This window comes from Dasypus novemcinctus, chromosome 1 (assembly GCF_030445035.2).
Source record: "Dasypus novemcinctus isolate mDasNov1 chromosome 1, mDasNov1.1.hap2, whole genome shotgun sequence".
Taxonomy (NCBI): domain Eukaryota; kingdom Metazoa; phylum Chordata; class Mammalia; order Cingulata; family Dasypodidae; genus Dasypus; species Dasypus novemcinctus.
The window spans coordinates 5,175,957-5,197,963 of NC_080673.1; the positions used below are offsets into that span (position 1 = coordinate 5,175,957).

At 47.2% G+C, this 22,007-nt stretch overlaps 1 long non-coding RNA gene across 16 annotated transcripts in view; it reads left to right on the forward strand.

The window, feature by feature from the left end:
• Nucleotides 1-22,007, forward strand: part of LOC111761428 (uncharacterized) — a 40,674-nt gene that overhangs the window by 13,346 nt on the left and 5,321 nt on the right. For 11 of the 16 annotated variants that reach the window (XR_011648344.1, XR_011648352.1, XR_011648343.1 and 8 more), the window contains 4 exons: nt 184-3,314; nt 6,126-7,451; nt 18,925-19,128; nt 20,043-21,907. This is a non-coding gene — a long non-coding RNA (uncharacterized lncRNA). Of the gene's footprint in view, nt 1-183; nt 3,315-6,125; nt 7,452-18,924; nt 19,129-19,197; nt 21,908-22,007 lie in introns of all 16 variants that reach the window. The other 5 variants (XR_011648345.1, XR_011648354.1, XR_011648363.1 and 2 more) reach the window with 5 other exon arrangements.

The following is a 22,007-nucleotide window of genomic DNA, read 5'->3' on the forward strand; positions in this document are numbered from 1 at the left end:
GTTGCTCCAAATGGACTTGAACTCTGTCCTGTTTCCCACCCAAGCCTCCCCATCTTGCAGGTTCAGCCTTGTTTGCACATTCTGGTTCTGCTGTGTGTCACGCCCCTTTCCTTCCATGTCAGTCCACTGTGCTTCCTGCCCTCAGTCACTCACAACTTGTTCCGCTTCCTTCTGTGCTTTCAGGTAGACCTTTGCCAGCCTGCTGCGGCGAGTCTGGTGGCCAGCTCTGCTAACACATGGGCTATCTTGAGAGTGCCCAGGACAGTGACTGGAGTCTCCGATGAACATTTCACTTCAGGTCATGCTACAGTCCCCTTTATACTTCTCTCATTTATTTCATCATATTATTAAGAAAAGACATTGTGGTATAACTGTTGAGTTAAAAGCAAGGAAAAAATGATCATCTATATTTAGAGTCCTGGTTAACTCGTCCCCAAAAGGTGACGTGACCATAAGAATGACAGACCTGGCGGGTGGGTTGAACTAGTGTGCCCTCCGGCTTGGACATGTGCTTGGCCTTCGCCTGTGTCCGGTGGGGGTGGACCCACTATTATAAGATCTCTTCAACATGTCGCCTCAGTCGAGGTGTGGCCCAGCTGAAGAGCTGGGTTTTAATCTGGATTAGGGAAGTCCTTTACAAGCAGGGCGAAAGTCAGATGGACGGGGGTTGGGAGTTGCGAGAGGCTGGAAGCCAGGAGAACCCAGAAGACATGGCCGTGTGCTTTGCCATGTGACGGAAAAGCAGAGGGCCAGGGACCGCCGGCAGCCAGCCCCCCGGGCGCCACGGTCTTCTGGCAAAAAGCGTCGTCTTGCTGACGCCTCCAGTTTGGGCTTCTCCTGACCTCAAAACCGTGAGCCAACAAATTCCCATTGTTTACGCCAACCCAGGGTGTGGCACTTCTTCAGCAACTAGGAAACTACACCACGTGGTCTTCCCGACGTGTTAGCAGAGCTGACCGCAGAGGCTGGATCTCAAATGCCAGAGGCTTCTGGGGACTTGGGGTTAAACTGGCCTTTGCCTCCTGCCTTGGCAGGAGGAGGGAAGACCCCCCAAGAAGACTCCCCAACACTCCTCTTCCACAGCCCTTGTTCCACCAGGTCGGCAGGGGTTCTTTTGGCATTTTCAGTGGGAAAGTCCTTGGTGGTTAGGGCTGTTCAGCATATTGTAGCACATTAGCCTCCCTGGGCCCCATCCATTAAATACTAGATTGTAATGACCCAAAGCTAATTAGAAAGGCTCCCCTCGGTTTCCAGACCCCTGGGAGCAGTACTGCCCCAGGGGAATGACACGCTGGAGGCGTGGAAGCCAGAACTCGGCCCTGCTCTGTGAAGCACGGCTCAGGGCTGCGTAACTGGGCAGCCTCCAACTGTGACACAGCTTCTAGACAAGTGCTGAGGCTAAATAGCACGTTTGTAAATATTTCCTAATGAATTGCCACGTCTGGGTTGTGATGGGATGTTCGCTGAGACCAGAAACTTCACGTACTCTACGGTCTGACAAGTTCTAGGTGGGCTTAATACAGCACCACGCCGCTGATCAGCACTCAGGAAATCGTCATCGCTGTGGATGGAAGTGGCGACGGCTTTAACAGAGAGGCAAACACCCAAAAGGGCCCAGACACCTTTGGTTCTTTGCCTCTGGTACATTTGGAGAGACTGGTTTTTGTTTTTTTCTAAAGATGTATTTTAATTCGTTTATTTATTCTACCCCCTCCGTTTGTGCTTGCTGCCTGCTGCCAGCTCCCCGCGGCGGCGTGGGCCAGCCCACCTTCACCAGGAGGCCCTGGGAATCGAACCCGGGGCCTCCCATATGGTAGACGGGAGCCCGATCACCTGAGCCACATCCACCTGGAGAGACGGATCAATAGTCTTACAACTAATTACCTGTCCTTCCATCTCTGGCACCCGAAACTCTGGTGCATCGAGGTCACTGGGCAGTTGTGTGGGTAGGAGAGAGGCTTTCGGAGCTTTGGCCAGAAAACGAGGTTATCTGCGGCAGAGCTAAACTTTAAGGAAATGTAAAATTTGGTAAATATGCCAAAGGAGGAGAAAGGGACCAGGACATATCAGGCCTGGACCAAAAAAAAAAAAAAAAAAAAATCAGGCCACCCAAGAGGCCGGGAGGCCATGAGGCGAGGTTAGTGCAGGAGACGCCAGCAGCTGGACGGGTTACTTGGCGCCAGCAGACATGGCGGGTCAGCACCGCATGCCGTGTCTTTCCCCACGCCACTGCATGCCATGTCTTTCCCCACGCCTCCCGCTTGCTGGCGCTCCAGGCCCCCCCGAAAACGGGATCGCTATCTTGCTGAGTGCAGGCAGGATAAGATCTGTGAGGGCAGCCAGGATCCAAGTTTCCATCACTCTCAGTGAGTCAGAATCCCAGGTTGGTTCTGAGCAACTCAACAGCTCCTTGCCTCGGGTAGGTCATGGCTGTTTAGTTCCCAGGATGATCACTCAAGCGTGAAAGGCAGCGTGAGTTTTAAAACAAAAGCTGGACTCTGAGTGTCACGAGCAGCTACGGGGCTCCCTTCTGCTCAGCTGCGTTTCTGGAGGCCACCTGGGTGGCCTGAGGACCGCGCAGGTTTGCAGAGGATACTCTCGTTTTGTTCAACTTTTATACAAGAGGCAGAAACATGCGCAAATGGCTTGAGTCGCCCGGTTTCTCTATCAAATATTGGGCCAGATGAAATCTGGTTGTTCTAAAGAACAAGTAGAGAGTTGCATTTTAGGCAAGCCTCGGACCGAAAACAGTCCCCTCCCCTCGGCTTATTTTCCTCCCACTCCAATGGCCATTCCTTTTTAATTAGCCAGGAGTGTTAACTAACGAAAGAAAACCGTATTTTCTTCTTCTTCCCTCCCGGGTGATCAGGATTTGGATCAGTAAATTTTGGCTGTTCCTCTTTCCTGGAACCGGAGTGGCAAGGATCCGAGGCAGGATATCTACACTGATTTTATCTGCTGATTTTCTTTTCTTTTTTTAAAGGATGGATTGAACCCAGGACCTCATACCTGGGAAGCAGGCGCTCAGTCATGGAGCTACACCCGTTCCCCCTTCTGCACTGATTTTGATGAATTTGTCGAGGTCACTTTGGGGGAAATTTCAAAGGCAGCCCATGCAGCAGGGAAGGATGGCCTCATCTCCTGCGTGATGCCCTGGGCACATCAATATGTGAACGTGTGCGATATGCGAAGTCTTGGGAAATAGTGTGTCAACGCAAGCTCGCCACACACAGAGTGGGATGACGGTAGCTTCCCCAGGAGACTGTCCTCTGACCCACTAAATCAGTGGCTCCTCTCTGCAGGATGTCGCCCAGGTGTGTGCAATAGTCAGGATTCCTGACATACCTGTGGAAAAAGGAAAGCACAGACTGTCCTCCCTTGTTTCTACCTAGACCACCAGCCTCGTTCTCAGGCGCTTCTAGACTTGGATTGGTATATTTATTTCCTTTGAATTAAATAGACTTGGCTTTGAATCTCGCCTCTGCACCTCTGTAGTTGGGAGATGTTGGGGAAACTCTATAAATTCCCCCGTTCTCAGTTTCCTCGGTGATGGAGGGGAGTGTTACTATCCACCCCGGGTGCTGGGGGCTCAGGGGTGGTGTGCCTCGTGCAGCCAGCAGAGGGCCGGGGCACACAGCCGGGGCTCGGGAAGGGCAGCCTGCTGACTTCCTCTCCCCTCGCCACAAGCTCCGGCAGAGGTGGGGCCCTGTGACGGAGGCGGCTCGGGCCACAGGGAAGAAGCGGCTGCTTAGGACCGTGTGCTGGCCGTGGCAAGTCCTCAGCAGCTCGCAGCCCAGGCCGCAGAGTGCAGGGGGACACCCCGGGGGGAAGAGCCTTCCTGCCTCGCAGGCCGTGGCTCCCAGGCCCCTGGAACCCGCCCGTGGAGATGGGCCGGAGGCGCGGCGGATGAGGAGGCCGCCCTGGGCGGCGGCTTGCTCTGGGTGTGAGCCCACGCTGCAAGTGCCCCACGGGGCACCACAGCGTTGTCGCCCGTGGTTTCCCCGCCCCACGTGCCACCAGCCTTCCAGCGCAGGGATGGCGCCTGCCCGGCGGGGAGATCCCCGTGCTGGCCGACGACAGTGGCTGGTGCTGACCCACCAGCTCGATGGTGAACGACGCCAGTCTGCGCATTTGCATTTTCCTAGCCTCTGAGAACAAGCGGGCATTTGTTAGGAGACTCGGTACCCACAGCCTATTTTTTCTGAGGTACTGCCCGAAATCCTTTTTTAATTCACTCCAGATACAGAGAAATACTCCTCTGTAGAGGCAAAATAAGAGTGGAGGATCCAAGGAGAAGGTTTGGTGCAACTAAATAGCTTTATCTTTGGCATTCAAGAGTGGTTTCCCTAAGGAATGAAATAATGTCCAATAAACTTCTAGAATCTCAAAAAATAAATCAACAAAAAAAAACCTCCTCTGCCATCCTCAGCATTTAACACATACTTCATCAGTGAATATCCTTTTACAAGTCTTTCCTTTAGTCTTTACCTTCGCTAAAAAAAGATTTGTTTTCTTTCTTTATTCCCCCCTGCCCCCTCCTATTGTTTGTGCTCCTTGTCTGCTCATTTGCTCATTGTGTGCTCTCTGTGCCTGCTCCTCGTCTTTTTTATTTTTTTTAAAAACCAGTTAATTTATGTATTTTTTTAAAAATTCTCTCCCCTCCCCTTTCCCACCCCAGTTGTCTGTTCTCTGTGTCTATTTGCTGTGTGTTCTTCTTTGTCCGCTTCTGTTGTTGTCAGTGGCACAGGAATCTGTGTTTCTTTTTGTTGCGTCATCTTGCTGTGTCAGCTCTCCGTGTGCGTGGCGCCATTCCTGGGCAGGCTGCACTTTCTTTCGCGCTGGGCGGCTCTCCTCACGGGCGCACTCCTTGCGCGTGGGGCTCCCCTACGTGGGGAACACCCCTGCGTGGCAGGGCACTCCTTGTGCGCATCAGCACTGCACACGGGCCAGCTCCACACGGGTCAAGGAGGCCCGGGGTTTGAACCATGGACCTCCCATGTGGTAGACGGACGCCCTGACCACTGGGCCAAGTCTGCCGCCTCATCTTCTTTTTTAGGATGCACTGGGAACCAAACCCTGGACCTCCCCTGTGGGAGGGAAGTGCCCAGTCACTTGAGCCACATCCACTCCCTGCTTGTTATGTCATCTCATTGCGTTATCTTGTTGCGTCAGCTCACTGTCTTGCTCATCTCCTTTAGGAGGCACCAGGAACTGAACTTGGGACCTCCCATGTGGTAGGCAGGCACCCCACTGCTTGAGCCACTTCTGCTTCCCATAGTCTTTATCTTTTAATTCTGTTAGTGGAAGTACTGAATAGTTTTCTGAACCGTGTAGGTTTTGGGTTTTAAAAAAATTATTGTGGTAAAATATATATAACACAGCATTTGCTATTTTAAGTATACAATTCAGTGGCATTAATTACTTTCACCACTTTGTGCAACCATCACCACCAGCCATTAGTAAAACTGTTCTGCGACCCCAAAGAGAAGCTCTGGACCTGATTAAACAATTTCCCACTCCGCTTGCTTCCCAGGCCCTGGTCACCTCCAGTCTGCTTTCTGTCTCTATGAATTGTCTGTTCTAGATACTTCGTCTAAGTGGAATCATACACTATTTGTCCTTTCCTGTCTGGCTTATTTCCCTTAACACAGTATTGTCAAGATTCCTGCACGTTTTGCATGTGTCAGAACTTGATTTCATTTAATACCCGAATAGTATTTCACTGTGTGTGTATATCGCATTGTGTTTATGCATTCATCTGGTGATGGGCACGCGGTTTGGCCTCCTTTTGGCTGTTGTGAATGGCGCTGCTATGACCATTGGTGAACACGTGTCTGTTCAAGACTCTCTCTTCAAGTCTTTGGGGATACGCCCGGGAGTGGGATTTGAGGGTCATACGGTAATTCTAAGTGTAACTTAGGAACCGGCACACTGGTTTCCACCGCGGCTGCACTGTTTTCCTTCCCACCAGCCATGTGCGAGGGTTGCGATTTCTCCCCATCCTCGCCAGCACTTGTTCTTTTGACAATGGTCTTAGTGGGTGGGAAATGGTGTCTCGTTGTGGTGGATGACGTAGCTCTGAATGATGATTTTGGATGCTCCCACTCTACCTTTTTTTTTTTCAGATTCATCAACGATGTGGATGGAATCACAGCATTATTTGCAAAAAGACCCCATAAAATACAGGAGTACTACAACCAGTTATCTTTTAAGTGGTTTCATCTTTTTCTTTTCTTATTCTAAGCATTTTATTGTACCTGTTTCCGGTGGTTTAAAGTACTTGCCCTTGTGAAACAGAAACTCATGACAATTCAGAGGTGGGGGTCAGAGACTGACGAAAGTGGACATTTGTGTAGCATGGCCCATGGGTTACAGGGGCAAGCTTCAAATTCAGCCCTCCTTTGAGTATTCACTTGTCCATGAAGCTTAATTTAGAAAACCTTGAAGATTCCTTTTACTACAAAAAGGCACAGACCTTCTGGGGCCTGAAAGGGTTTGCGGCTGAAGATGCCCGGTCAGCAGCGGATCGCGGCGCGCGTCCTGCGGGGAGCACTCCTGCACGTCCTGCGGGGAGCACTCCTGCGCGTCCTGCGGGGAGCACTCCTGCACACCCGCAGCAGCCGGGGAGCCTCCCCGCGGCGAGCCGGCCTCCAGCCCGAGCTGCGAGCTCCTCCCCAGCCGGGCGCCTGAGGAGCCCGACGCGTGTGCACGCCTTATTCTATCTTATTTTACATCATTCTTTATCATAGTGCATTTGCACAGAACAAGGACTCTTCTTTTTTATTTTAGATCATTTATCATAGTGCATTTTGTTTATTTATTTTGAGGTGCCAGCGCTGGGGATTGAACCCGGGACCTCAAATGTGGGAAGCCAGTGCTCAACCGCTGAGCCGCATTGACTCCCCTCGCAGTACATGGACACCTTATGGAACAGTCAATGGGCAGTTGCCAGTTTTCCATAAACATGAGCATTCTTAAAAGAGTATTTGCAAGACACTGTGGAGCTCTCAGCTCGAACGACGTTCCTCCATTGCCCCTGATGGGCAGGTAGGGCAGGCCCAGTGGAAAGCTATTTTTGGAGACTGAAGGCCTTCTCAGGAAGGAGCTCCGCCTGGATTGCTGCTGAAGGACTGGTGTGGTGCCTGACAAGACTTCACCTGCCAAGCTGGAGGGCTTCCTGGAAGGGGCCTCATGCAACGGGAAGAAGCAGTTGGGCACGAAAAGGTTCTTAATGTACCGGGGAGCCTGTTACTCCAAACTGCTCCTGGCCCGGGCTGCCCCTCCCTGGAAGATCCATTTTAACATAAAACTGGGGCTGAAGCGGCAGTGCTACAGGACTCCCGCCCTTTGGCTCAGTCTCCTGAGGGCTTGGACGTCGGCGGTGAGGACCGCTGTGCCCGCGGCGCAGCGTGTTGCGGCCTGGCGGGCGCCCGCAGGAGCTTCTAGAGCAGGTGGGCGTTAGTGGAGGGGAGGGACACTTAGGGGACGCTCCCCAGGGCGCCCCGCTTCCTGGGTGGGCCTGCAGAGGCCTGGGCTTCCTTTGTTGGCGTGGAGAAGCAAAGGCTTTTTTTTTTTTTCTCTTAATATTACCCCCTCCAAACACTGGGCTAGGGAAATTTGGGTTATGTCTTGTATCTGGCAATCAACTTTTCTTATTTTGTTGGTTTCCAGACAAGAAAAAGGAGTGAAAGAGAGAAAGGGAGGGGGGAGGGAGGCAGGGACGAAGGAAAGATGAAAGAAAGGAAGAAGGGAAGGATGGAAGGAAGGGAGAAAGGGAGGGAGGGAGGAAGGAAGGGAGGAAGGAAGAAGGGAGGGAGGGAGGAAGGAAGGAAGGAAGGAAGGAAGGAAGGAAGGAAGGAAGGAAGGAAGGAAGGAAGGAAGGAAGGAAGGAAGGAAGGAAGGAAGGAAGGAAGGAAGGAAGGAGAGAGAAATAAAGAAAGGAGAGAGAAAGAAAGAAGAGAGAGAAAGAAAGAGAGAGCCAGCCAGGGAGCAGATGGGGCTCAGTGGTTGAGCACCTGCTTCCCATGTACGGGGTCTAGTGTTCTATCCCTGGTACATCCTTTAAAAAAAAAAAAAGTAAGCCCATTCCACCCACAATACTGTACACTGGCTAGCCACTATACATGTGTTATTTTTTAAAAGTAGAGCTGTTTTTGTGTTTAAACTCATAAGCCATGTTTAAACACACCGACGTCGCTTTCCGCCGCTGCCTGGCCTGCGGTGGCCTGGCCCGACCCGCCAGGCGGGCCGCCTACCCCGCGTGCGGCCTCAGCTTGCCCAGGGCTGTGGCCGTCGTTTAACTGCGCAGCTCTGCCTGTAAAGGCCTGCATCGGGCGCGGTGGGATGGGCCGAGGACAGCCACGAGGAGGGCGCGATGGGCGGGGAGGCGGAAGAACTGACTCGGGGCATCCTTCGAGTGCCAGGCACTTAGGGGTAGCGCTCATCCGTCAAGGGCAGACCCTCTGCCTCTGGGACAGTGGGCACTTAATAACGCAGGCCTGACCCTCCACATAGCCTCACGGAAATTAAGAAACGCGAGCCTGGGGAGCAGGGGGCTCAGGGGTTGAGCACCCGTTTCACATGTACACGGCTCTGGGCTCAATCCCCAGTACCTCCTAAGGAAAGAAAGGATAATGAAAGTAAAATTAAAAACAACAATAGTATATCAAAAAAGAGAAAGGAAAGCAGGCTCAGAGGAGTCAAGCCAACTGCGAAGGCCACACAGGTGTCTCGTATGCAGCAGGTGTGTGCAGGTCTGAACCTCCCATGAGACGAGGCACGAGGGCGGCCCAGCGGCCCCAGCCTAGGAAGCGCCAAGGTGTACTCCAGGGCAGGGGCAGCTGGGGGGGGGCAGTGGTTCCCATGGCGGGGACAGGGGTGGGGTGGGGGGTCACGAGGAGGGGAGGCGGGAAGGGCCCCAGAGCCCCCGCGCCACTTCCAGGGTGGAGAACCCCGGCTGGGCAGAGGCGGGCAGCGGGCAGCAGAGCCGGGAGCCGGCGGGGACTGCCTCAGCCCGGGACCTGGGCCCCCAGGCCAGACTTGCCAACACTAATGATCCTGATGGAATGTTCCACTTTCATTGCACTAAAGAGAAACGACCTACTGGATGTGTAAAAGCCGGGGGTCTCCAGGCCAACACCAATTACCGTAATCATTTCTCGAGGATTAATTGCTTGAGCGTTTTGGTTTTTATTTTGGAGACAGAAGGTTCCTTTTCTCTTCTCCTTTATAAACTGTTCAGCACTGGAGACCGGCATTTTAAGGACTGCTCATTCCGGGAATTCCCTGCAGGGCCCTGAGTACCTGCAGCTAGTGCTGAAGAGATCGTTAAGAGCAGAGCATCTCTTCATTCCCCGCAGCGCCTGTTAATTTGTGTTTAAAGACCTGGGCTCTAGCGGAGTTAATATTTACAGCGAGGTGATATATTATTTACGCAGACTCCAGACACCCAAACATCTATAAATTCACACGTAGTTAACCTTCTTCTGCTCCTTCCTTTCTCTGCTTATTAAGTCGATTCAAGACCTGGTCTATTAACAGATAGACATAAAGTTCTTCTCAATAATTCTCCCCACAAGCACTTTAAAAGAAAAATAAACAAGGAAGGACTTGCCAAATTCTTATTTAACAAGTGGAGCCCTTACAGACTTCAGAGGAAGTGTCTCGGGTAAGGTAAATGAGAAAAATGGGAAAGAAATACAAATCACTGGCACTTTGTCCTTTGGAGTGATATGCAAATTACAGAGGAAGAAATGGATTCCAAGGCGAGCAATCTTCTAGAATGTAACAAGTTACACTGAAGCATTTACAGGGGTAAAAGTATGCTTATGAACTTAAGGCAAATTCTACGGTTTCACAATATGGGGATTCATTAATGTGAGTAATCAAATTACATCTTGCACAAGAATTCTTAAGCGGTGGCTCTCAACCGATAAGGAAACTCTTAGCAGCTGGATGGGACTTTTCAGCAGTCCCTGCAGATCAGGGACTCAGGTTCCAGCTTCCGCAGCAAACAGGGGGCCGGGGCCCCTCAGGACTTCACCGCAGCTTGAATCCCCCTCCCAGGCTCCGGGATCCGCCTGTCCTTCAGGAATGAGAACCAGGGGGATCTTGAAATCGGGTGGTCGAGAGGAAGGCCCGTGTGCTTTCTGCACGCGCATTCTCGCTGTTACAAAGGAAGGCCGGGACCTGTGGATAATGAGAAGACGCCCCCCAGTCCCACGGGCTCTCCCACCCCTGCCCACAGCAGCCGCACGGGGTTATTTTCTCCCCCTTAAGTCTTTCCAGGGACTCCGGGTGGCCCTAGAAGCCATGCCCTGACGTGGCCGAGAAAGGCTGTTGCACGGGGAGATTAGCCTTCCTGAGTGTCCAGGCAGCGAGCGTGGGTGGACGAATGAGCGAAGGAGAGGCCGTTTGCTCGTTCCTCGTTAATTCCCTGAGCATTCACCGTGTCTTACTGTGTGTGCCTAACGGGGGCGAGGCACCCGGGACACAGAGGAGACGGGAAGGATGGGCGGCTCGCTCACGGAGGTTAGAGCCAGCCGTGGGGACAGATGTGAAACGAGCACACACACCGAACATTGCTTAAGTAGATTTAATAACCTGATTTTGATGTCAGAAAGCAGAATAAAGGAAAACTATGGAATTCTTTGAGGCTATGTAACAGTGTGGCATAATAATAACGACATTGTATTTGTAGTAATATTTAAATTCCCTGAGCATTTGGCACCTGCCAGGCATTGTGCACTCTACATGTTACAATTTGTTTAATCTTCACTATAAACATTTCGTGTGGTCGTATCATCCCAATTTCACAGAAAACAAACCAAAGCACAGAGAAATACTCAGTGTCCTCAGGTGAAGCAGGTAGGGAGTGTCAGAGCACAGACAAGCTCTTTCCAGGCCTAAACAAGTGCTGGGCTGTAGCATCAGACAAGTCTGGTTTGGAAAATTGATTTTGTCAGTACCAGATTGGAGTTGAGGAAACTAGTGTCTCAGATCCTTGGTTTCCTTATCTATAAAGTAAGGGATTATCTTTATAAAAATGGACTGTGTCTAGGGACTGAATAACACAGCAAACCCAGAGGTGGATGGAAAATGTGGTTGAGGGTACAGAGGCAGGAGTGTCCTTCTGTGAGCTAGATAGAACAGATGTATAGCAAATGTATTACAAGGTGAGAAGGCTATGGAGATGCATGGCAAATACAATTAATGTAACCTAAAGAAAATAGTTAACAACAATATTGTAATATTCTTGCATCAATGTCAAAGAAGTACTGTGTTAATAATAGGGGGGTATGAAGAAATATATACCAAATGTACCTTATAGACCATAATTAGTCAGATGATGTCATCTCATAATCTGTAACGAATATTCCACAACAATGTAATGTGTTGGTGCAGGGATGTTGTATGGGAATTCTGCACATTTGCATGCTTGTTTTGTAAGTTCACAATTTCTCTAATTAAAAAAATAATAATTTTTAAAAATAGGGGCATGAATGTGGCTCAAGCAGTTGAGCACCTGCTTCCCACATGGGATGTCCTGAGTTCAGTTCCCGGTGCCTCCTAACTAACAACAAAAACAAACAACAAGCAAAGCAAATGTAAAAACCAACTCAGGGGAGCCTATGTGGCTCAGTGTTTGAGCGATGGCTCCCCATATACAAGGTCCCAGGTTCAATCCCTGGCCCCTCTCCTAAGGAAAACAAACAGACAATGAGCAAAAAATACAATGAGCACACAACGAGCAAAAACAATGAGCATCTCTTTTTTGTTGTGTCATTTGCTGCATCAGCTCTCTCTGTGTGTGGTGCCACTCCTGGGCAGGCTGTGCTTTTTTTCACATAGGGTGGCTCTACTTGCTGGGTGCACTCCTTGCACATGGGGTACCCCTTTGCAGGGGCGCTCTTGCATGGCACAGCACTCCTTGCATGTAGCAGCACTGCATGTGGGCCAGTTCACCACATGGGTCAGGAGGCCCTGGGTACTGAACCCTGGACCCTCCATATGGTAGACAGACACTCTATCAGTTGAGCCATGTCCACTTCCCGTATGGTAATGTTCTTTTTCTTGAAGTCCATTTTATCTGACATTAATACACCCATTCTAGCCTTTTTCTGCTTTCAGTTTGCATGGTTTCTATATCATCTATATCATCTATCTATATTTGCATGGTGTATTTTTCTCTCACCCATGTTTCTTTTAACATATCTATATCTTTATATTGAAAGTGAGTTTTTTGTAGAGAGCCTGTAGTTGTGTCTTATTATTTTTTAAAATTCATTCTGTTGATCTCTGCCTTTTAATTGTAGCATTGGCCATTAACATTTAATGTAATTATTACATAGAATTGGATTTAGGGTTACTATTTTTTTCCCTTTATTAGAGAACTGAGTGGTTTGTGTCTGACTTATTTCACTCAACTTATCTTCAAGGTTCTTCCATGTTGTCACATGTATCAAGACTTTATTCTTTTTATGGCTGGATAATATTTCATTTTTTTGTTGAATTTGTCAGCCAAAGGGGTACTGATGCAAAATACCAGAAATTGGTTGGTTTTTATAAAGGGTATTTATTTGGGGTAGGAGATTACAGATACTAAGCCATAAGCATAAGTTACTTCCCTCACCAAAGTCTATTTCCACATGTTGGAGCAAGATGGCTGCTGATGGCTGTGAGGGTTCAGGCTTCCTGGGTTCCTCCCTTCCTGGGTCTTGCTTCTCTCTGGGTTCAAGGTTCCTTTCTTCCCAGGGCTGGCTTCTCTTTCCTCTGTACTGACTTCCTGGGGCTCCAGCTTAAGACTTCAGCATCAAACTCCAACATCAAAAACCCCCAATTCTGTTCTTTGTCATGACTTTTTTTTTATTCCTCCTCTCCTTGTGGCTTGGTTGCTGTCTGCTCTCTGTGTCCATTTGCTGTGTGTTCTTCTGTGTGTCTGTATTTATTTTTATTTATTCCCTTCCCTTGTGGCTTTGCTTGTTGTCTGCTCTCTGTGCCAATTAGCTGTGCACTCTTCTGTGTTTTTACTTGTCTCTCTTTTTTGTTGCATCACCTTGCTGAATCAGCTCTCCGCGGCACTTGTGAGCTGGGTCTTCACTGTACCTTTTAATGCCCTGATGATGTGGCCCAATCAAAGCCCTAATCATAACTTAATCATGCCCAGGTACAGACCAGATTACAAACATAATCCAATATCTATTTTTGGTATTCATAACCATATCAAACTGCTACATGTGTATACTACACTTTATCCATTCATTAGTTGATGGACACTTAGGTTGCTTTCATCATTTGGTAATTGTGAATAATGCTGCTATGAAAATTGGTGTACAAATATATTTGAACCCCTGCTTTCAATTCTTTTGGGTATATACTTAGCAGTGGGATTGCCAGGTAGTTCTATATGTAGCTTACCCAGGAACTGCTAAACTCTCTTCCACAGTAGTTGTACCACCTTACATTACCACCAGCAATGAGTAAGTGTTCCTATTTCTCTGCATCCTCTCCAACACTTGTTATTTTCCGTTTTTTAAGAGCAGTCATTCTAATGAGTTTGAAATGGTATCTCATTGTGGTTTTGATTTGCAGTGATCTGATGGCTGAGCATCTGTTGAGCATCTTTTTATGTACTTTCTGGTTATTTATATATCTTCTTTGGAGATATGTCTGTTCAAGTCTTTAGCCCAGTTTGTAATTGGGTTGTTTGCCTTTTTGTTGTTAAGTTGAAGGATTTGTTTATATATACCAGATATTAATCCTTTATTAGATATGTGGTTCCCAAATATTTTCTCCCATTTTTGTGGGTTGTCTTTTTACTTTCATGATAAAATTCTTTGAGGAACAAAAGTTTTTATTTTTTCTCTTGTTGCTTGTGCTTTGGGCTTAAAGTCTAAGAAACCATTGCCTGCCACAATGTTTTGAAGATACTTCTCTATGTTTTCTTCTAGAAATTTGATACCTTTGCCTCTTCTAATTAGGTTTTTCATCATTTTGAATTGATTTTTGTGTATGGTACGAGGTACGGGTCATCCTTTTTTTTTTTTTTTTTCAGATGGAGATCCAGTTTTCCCAGCACCATTTGCTAAAGAGACTCTCTTTCCTAATTCTGTAATCTTTGTCACTTTGTCAAAAATCAGTTTGAGCTCTCAATTCTATTCCATTGACCTATATGTCTGTCTTTCTACCAGTAGTTTTGATTACTGTGGCTTTGTCATAAGTTTTAAGATCAGGAGGTGTGAGTTCTCCAACTTCATTCTTTTTCAATATGGCTTTAGCTATTCAGGGCTCTTGCCCATTCCATATAAATTTGATGATTGGCTTTTCTATTTCTGAAAAGAAAGGTGTTAGAAATTTGGCTGAGATTGCATTGTGTCTATAATGCTTTGCTTAGTATCACCATCTTAATGATATTTTTTCTTCCAATCCATGAACACAGACTATCCTTCCATTTTTTAGGTTTTCTTTAATTTGTTTGAGCAATGTTCTGTAGTTTTCTATGTACAAGTCCTCTACATCCTTGCCTAGATTTATTCCCAGATACATGATTCTTTTAGTTGGTATTGTGGATAGAATTTTTTTTCTTGATTTCCTGTTCTCCTTTTCTGGTGTTCATTGTGTGCCCTGCTAACCTGATGCATTCACTTAGCTGCTCAAGGAGCTTTTGTGGATTTTTCAGGATTTTCTGTATAGAACCATATCATCTGAAAATAGGGGAACTTCCCATTCGGATGCCTTTTATTTCTTTTTCTTGCCTATTGTTCTGGCAAGAACTTTCAAGTCGAGTGCCAGCGGTGACTGGGCTTCCCTGCCTTGCTCCTGACTTGGGAGGGAAAGCTGTCGGCCTTCCACCGCTGGGCGGGGCGGGCTGGGCTCTTCATCCGCGCCCTTTACCAGGCTACCGAAGGCTCCACTATTGCATTGTTTGTTTTCTGTGTGTTCTGTTTTTTTTATTCCTATACTCATTCTTTTCTGCCTTCTTTTGAATGTATTTTAGATTTCCTTTTTAATTTATCTATTGTTTTTTAATCTATCCCTCCATTTTTAAGTGGCTGCTCTGGTGTTTGTAATATAGATCCTTAACTTTTCACAGTCCGTTTAGAATTAATATTATAGCACTTCATTTAAAGTATAGAAAACTTGCAACCATGTACCTCTGTTTACTACTATTTCTCCCCAGATAATTTGCCAGGGTTGAGCAAACTTCTTCTAGGAAGGGCCAGATAGTAAATATTTTAGACTTTTTGGGCCACGTATTGTCTCCAACACATCTTTGCTTAATATTTTTAAAACAATCCTTTAAAAATCAAAAAATGTTCTTAGATTGGTGTCATAAAAAACAGGCCATGGATTGATTTGGACTGTGGGCCACGGTTTTCCAATCCCTGCTTTATGCTATAGATTTTATTTGCTTTATGTAAATATTATCGTGTCTCTCAGAAGGCATTATGCTTTTTGCTTGTCATATGTACTTTAAAGAAATTGAAAGGATGAATAGCCTTTTACATTTACCCAGATAGCAACCATTTTTGATTCTTTTCATTCCTTTCTGAAGATCTAAGTTTCCATGTGTATTAGGCAACCAAAGGAATGCTGATGTAAAATACTAGAAATTGGTTGGTTTTCATAAAGGGTATTTACTTGGGGTAGGAGCTTACAGATACCAGGCCATAAAGCAGAAGTTCCTTCCCTCACCACAGTCTATTTGGAGCAAGATGGCTGCCGACGTCTGCGAGGGCTCAGGCTTCCTGGGTTCCTCTCTTCCTGGGGCTTGCTTCTCTCTGGGTTCAGGGTTCCTCTCTTCCTGGGGCTGGCTTCTCTTTCCTCTGTGAGCTTACTTCCCAGGGCTCCAGCATAAGTCTTCAGCATCAAACTCCAACATCAAAACTCCAACTTAAAAAGCCCTCAGCTCTGTTCTTCGCCTTGCCTTTTATCCGTGAGTCCCCATCCCGCCCTAATCATACCTCAATCATGACCAGGTACAGATTCGATTACAAGCATAATCCAATATTTCTTTTTGGAATTGATCAATGATGTCTAGCATGAAATATCATTTCCTCTTGTCTGAAGAACCTATTTGACATTTCTTTTTTTACAGGTCTGCTGGCAGTAACTTCTCTTAGTTTTCTTTTATCTGACTGGGTTAAATGGTCCTTCCTCCCTCCCTCCCTCCCTCCCTCCCTCCCTCCCTCCCTTCCTTCCTTCCTTCCTTCCTTCCTTCCTTCCTTCCTTCCTTCCTTCCTTCCTTCCTTCCTTCCTTCCTTCCCTCCCTCCCTCCTTCCTTCCTCATGTGCTATTTTTCTCTGTTTTAAGGATTACTCTTTACTTCTGGTTATCAACATTTGACTATGTTATGTCAAGGCATGGCTTCCTCCAGATTTATTCTGCTTGATATTATTGCTTTTCTTGAATCTGGAAATTCCTGTCTTTTACCAGATTTGGGAAATTTTCAGACATTGATTCTTCAAATTGTTTGTCCCCATTCTCTTTTTCCTCTCCTTCTGGGAACTTAATTGCTTGTATGTTTGTCTAGGCTTCTCAAAGCAATATCATGAGTATTACTCAGCCAAAGGGGCGCTGATGCAAAATACCAGGAATCTGTTGGCTTTTATAAAGGGTGTTTATTTGGGGTAGAAGCTTACAGTTACCAGGCCATAAGTAAGTTACTTCCCTCACCAAAGTTTGTTGCCACGTTTTAGAGCAAGGTGGCTGCCGACATCTGCAAGGGTTCAGCCTTCCTCTCCTCTTCCTCTCCCTCTTCCTCTTCAGGCTGATCTCAGCTGTAGGCTGGGGTAAGGCTCCCCTCTCTGCCTGGGCTCATTTCCTTCCGGGCTCAGCTGCTCGGTTCTCTTCTCAAAGTCAGCTGTAAGACTATCTGGCTCATCTCTCTTCCCGGGACGTCTGTCTAATGAGCTGTCTCTCTTCCTCTGTGCCCTTTTTCTCTGTGTGTTTACCTCTTTGTGAGAGTCTGTTTTATCCCCACCAAGGGAGTGGGGACTCAACCTGCATGCGCCCTAATGATGTGGCCAAATAAAAGCCCCAATCTTGATTTACTAAAGTATCAGTGAAACCTCTGGAACTAATACAATCTAGTACACCCAGAGGAACAGACCAATTTACAAACACAATCCAATATCTAGTTTTGGAATCCATAAACAATATTAAACTGCTATACCATGAAATGGTTTGGATTAAGCAATGGGAATTTATTTGCTTATGGTTTAGAGACTGGGAAAATGTCCAAATCAAGGAATCATCAAGGTGATCCTTTCTGCCCCAAAACCAGCTGCAAGTGATCTTTGGCTCCTCTGTCACATGGCAAGGCATGTGGCAGTAGCTTCTGGTCTCTCCCTTCTTTTCTGGGTTTCACTGACTTTAGCTTCTTGCTTCTGTGATTTTTCTCTTTGTCTGAATTTAATTCTCTTATGAAAGACTTCTGTACAAGGATTAAGTCCCCTCCTGAATGAGGATGGCCACGCCTTAACTGAAGTAGCCTCATCAAAAGATCCTACTTACTAAGGCTTATACTCACAGGAATGGATTAGATTTGAGAACATGTTTTTCTGGGTTCAATACAGCTTCAAACCACCACACTGTTCAACCTTTTGATATTGTCTTTTAGGTCCCTGAGTGTCTGGTTATTTTTCAATTCTTTTTCTCTCTTAAGTTACTAACTTGTTCCTCTGTCATCTACATTCTGCTATTAAGTTCATCCAATGATTTTTTTTGTTTGTTTCAGATATTACACTGTTGTTTTTTTTTTGGTCCCAGGTATTACACTTTTATTTTGTTTCACATATCATGCTTTTCTTTTGTTTCAGATAATACTCTTTGCCCATAATTTCACTTGGTTCCTTTCCGTTATTACTATTTTTCTTTTGTGATTTTCTATTTTTTCATTCATTTTGCGCATATTTTCCTTTAGTTTGTGAGCATAAGTATTATAGCTGTTTATCATTAATATTAAAATGCTTGTTTGATAATTTAAACATTTTGGACATCTCAGGGAGGTCTTTTTCTCTTGAAAATGGATCAAATTTCTTGTTTTTTTTCCAGTTAGGTACATTGAGTAATATGGGATTGTGTCTTAGACATTATCAACGTTAAGCTGTGGAGACTCTGGCTTCTGTTACGCAACTCGAAAGATCTTTGTTGTTGTTGTTGTATTAGTAGGCAGTTCACTTGTTTAGATTCAACTCTATATCTTAGATGGCGGGTGAGGTCTCAGCTCAGTCCTTTTCTCTTTAGTTAGGCTGTTTTAAGTCTGCGCTTGGCATGTGGGTTCAGGGGTCAGCCAGAGATTTGGGCAGAGTTATACTAGGAATGCATCTCCCCTTCACTGGGTGTCTCCTGTCTGTCATTTCCCTTTCACTTTACCGTATCTGTGTTTGTCCCAAAGTCTGTCTACTGTATCTTCCGGCCAAGGAATTACAGGGTTTCTTTTGGGGGTTTGGTAGGGTGACCAACCATCCTGGTTTGCCCAGGACTGAGGAGTTTCCTGGGACATGAAATTTTTAATGCTAAACCTAGGACAGTTCTGGGAAAGCTGTGTTGGTTGGTCACTATTTTCAGCCACTCTGTAGCTTGCAGACTATGGCTTGCCCTCAGGGTAGAAGACAGGAAAACAAAAAAACTCATCCAGTGACATTCTTTTCTTCCAGAATATACTGGCTTGCTGTCACTTTCCAGTGTTGTTGTTTTCTTTTGTATTCTGTCCGGATTCAGAGCTGTTACCTGTGAGGAGTTGGCCCACGAGGAGGTTCCTCCGACGTTACCAGAAGCAAACCTCCCTCAGTCGCTCTTCCTGCAAACCCTACCTCGTGTCATTCCAGATGGGTTCTCTCCTCACTCCGTATTTGCACTCCTTCCTCCTTCTCCCCTGAACCATCTTTCAAGTTTCCAGACTTGTGAATGTGCCTCTTCCAGGAGCTCCCGGAAACCCCTGCCGCACAAGGCAGGCTCGGTGTGGATCAGTGGTTGACACCCGTCAACATCAGGACGCACGGGCGCCCTTCTGTTTGTGATCTCGTTTGACCCTCGTCACATCTCTGAAGAGCAGGCGTGATCCTCTCCCTACCACAGGCAAGCAACCTAAGAATAACGCAGTTATTGCCCAAGGCCACCTAGCTGGTAAGTGGAGGGAACAACATAAACCCTGTGTCTAGTTCAGTGCTTCTCTTCTGTTCTTAACACCCACAGGAGGACAGTGGAAGCGGACTCTTGGATGTGGCATCCTGAATTTGACTGCACTTGGTATTACCACCGGTGCTAAAACCTAACACCTCATTTCCCGCATGGGGCCTCCTATGTCTTGGGTACAAACACTGCGGCTGTCCACCGTCCACGTCTCTCTGGATGATGGGTCAGCGTTCAGCCTGGATAGGACAGAGACTTCTAGGAAACACAAAATCAAACACTTCAGCAAAAATTCCCAACGCCTACCACGTGCAAAAGTCCGTGCTGGGCGAAAGCAGCTTCGAACGCAGCGGTTAAATCGTCTTCCATTCCGAAAGGAAAGGAGGCGCTTCCCGGGGTGGGCATGAGAGTGCAGCAGCGCGAGGTGGGAAAAGAGGTTTTACTGTGAACGACTCTCTTGTGAGACGTCATGCTGGTTAATTCTACTGGTTTTTTCTTCTCTGTGGTGGGTAGAATATATTCAGAGGGACCTTGAGAATTTGCCCCGAGGAAATGAGTAAATGGGAAACTGGTACATTTTCGAAAGAGCTGCTACTGAAGCAGAGCTCCCTGGGAGAGAACACATGCTGATTCCAGTTAAAATCATGCTCATCTTGTCCGGTTTTATTGCGAAATTTTATTATGAGCAATTTCAAACATACAGAACAGTTGAAAGAGTTTTATAGTAAACCCCATGTACTTACCATAGGTTCTGTCCTTACTATTTTACCATTTACGCTTTATCACATACCTGCCTATCTACGTATCCCTCTATCTTATTTTAGTGCATTTATGCATATAAAAGGCAAATTGCAGGAATCAGTGTATTCTTTATTTTTTTGGTCTCTTCTTCTTGTTTTCCCCTCTAGGATTCACCGGGATTGGATCCTGGGGACCTCTGCTGTGAGGGAGGTTCCCCGCCACCTGTGCCACCTCAGCTCCTGGTTTCTGCTGCGTCTCGCCTGCCTCTCCCCTGCATCTCTCCCCTGCATCTCTCTGCTGCGTCATCGCCTCGCGGCGTGGCTCGCCTGGCTGCGGGCACTGGCTCACTGCGCTCTCCCTTTACCAGGAGGCCCCAGCGATTGAACAGGGTCCACCGTACGGTAGACGGAAACCTAATCATGAGCTGCATCCGCCTCCCAACATCAGTGCTCTTTAAGGTCAAATCTCCTTTCTCCTCATGGCTCACAGCCCGGAAGTCTTTGCTTTTACCCCGTCTCGACTTGCCTCCCTCTAGGAGCTCATTTTGCTCTTGGAGGCCAGCTCTCTGCACACACGGACCTCTGGCAGTCCTGCCACTCCCCGGAGTACACCTGCCTCTTCCAGGAGCACGGCACACGACCAGGCAGGAGGCTCTCCTGCCTCCTGGGGAGTCCCACGCCGTGCTTGGGGGCCAGGGATGTCATACCAACCAGCCCCTCCCCTCCCACACGTGTGTGCACACACATGCACACGTATGCCGCCCCATCCCAGCTGGAAAACCAGCAGTTTGACCACAGCTGTGCAATTTTCAGAAATCCCCCAAAGTGCTTTCTGAGACTGATGATGGCGATGTAGGTAGTGGCTTCCCTTCCATCACCGGTGTTGGGAGGGAAGCCATCAGAAAGATTTTTATAAGGAGTTTTCTGGGAAGCGGATGTGGCTCGGGCAACTGAGTTCCTGCCTGCCTCACGGAGGTCTGGGTTCAGTTCCTGCTGCTTCCTGAGAAGTTGTACATGACAGTAAGGTGACACAACAAGGTGATGCAGTGAGTCGACACGACAGTGAGGAAACACAATGAGAAAGAAAGCAAAGCAGGTGTGGAGGTGGCTCAGGACATTAGCACCTCCCACCACGTAGGAGGTCCCTGGGTTGGGGTCCCTGTGCCTCCCAGAAAGAGAAGAGCAGCATCTGGCAAACAGACACAGCAAAGGCAAACAGTGAGGGGGCAGGAAGGAAGAAACAAAGTCAATCTTTGTTCTAAGAAGATAGTTTCCTGCATCTTATACTAAAAATAGTCATCAAAAACAAAATGAGATTGAAGAATTGAAATACTGTTCTTCTCCGGTCTGTTGGTTGATTTTTGCTTAGAATGGGCTCTGTTTCATTTTTCTCATTTTGGAGGCAGTGCTGACGGTGGAGCTGCTGTAAAGCTTTCCATTGCCATGCACCGTTTCCCTCATTTTCTCTGGCTACATTTTTCTTTCCAGTTCTTCTCTGTGGGCATTTAAGCTCCGTCTTTTCTGTGGCCTCAGTTCAGTCATTTGTCCTCCAGTGGCTCTCTTATTGTCGTTGTCTTATTTCTGAAATGCTCCCTGTTCAAGCGTCTGACACTTCTGGAAGTCCTCAGAGCATTCATGAGCCCTTCCCTGGCCCCCCGCAGCCTCGCGGGGCCATGGACAGCCTTCCTGTGGACGCAGCGTGGAGCTGGCAGGGGGCTGGCTCAGCTCCTGCGTAGTTTTCTTTCTTCTGGACCAGTCCTCCTATCTCAGTTATTTTACATTTTAGTTCTCAAAACTAAGCATGGCCAGCACTTCTAAAGCAGAAGAATTCTGTGTCAGAAACAACCATTTTCCCCTAGAGACAGTGACCAGAAGACATCATTTTTTAAAATAAAGGGAATGTAAGCAACAGTCTAAAAAGGAAGAAAATCCCACTTCTCACAGATTTCCCTCTTTTTTCTTCTCAGTTAGAAGAAGCACATTCAACACACACACGCTCTTTGATTGTGGCGAAATGGCAAATAACAGAAAGGGTAAATATTTTCTAAATTTTCAATAATATCCAAGCAGCTTGTAACTTTATTCTACTCTTGACATGTTGAGGATCTTCTTGTTGAATTATTGAGCAAAAGC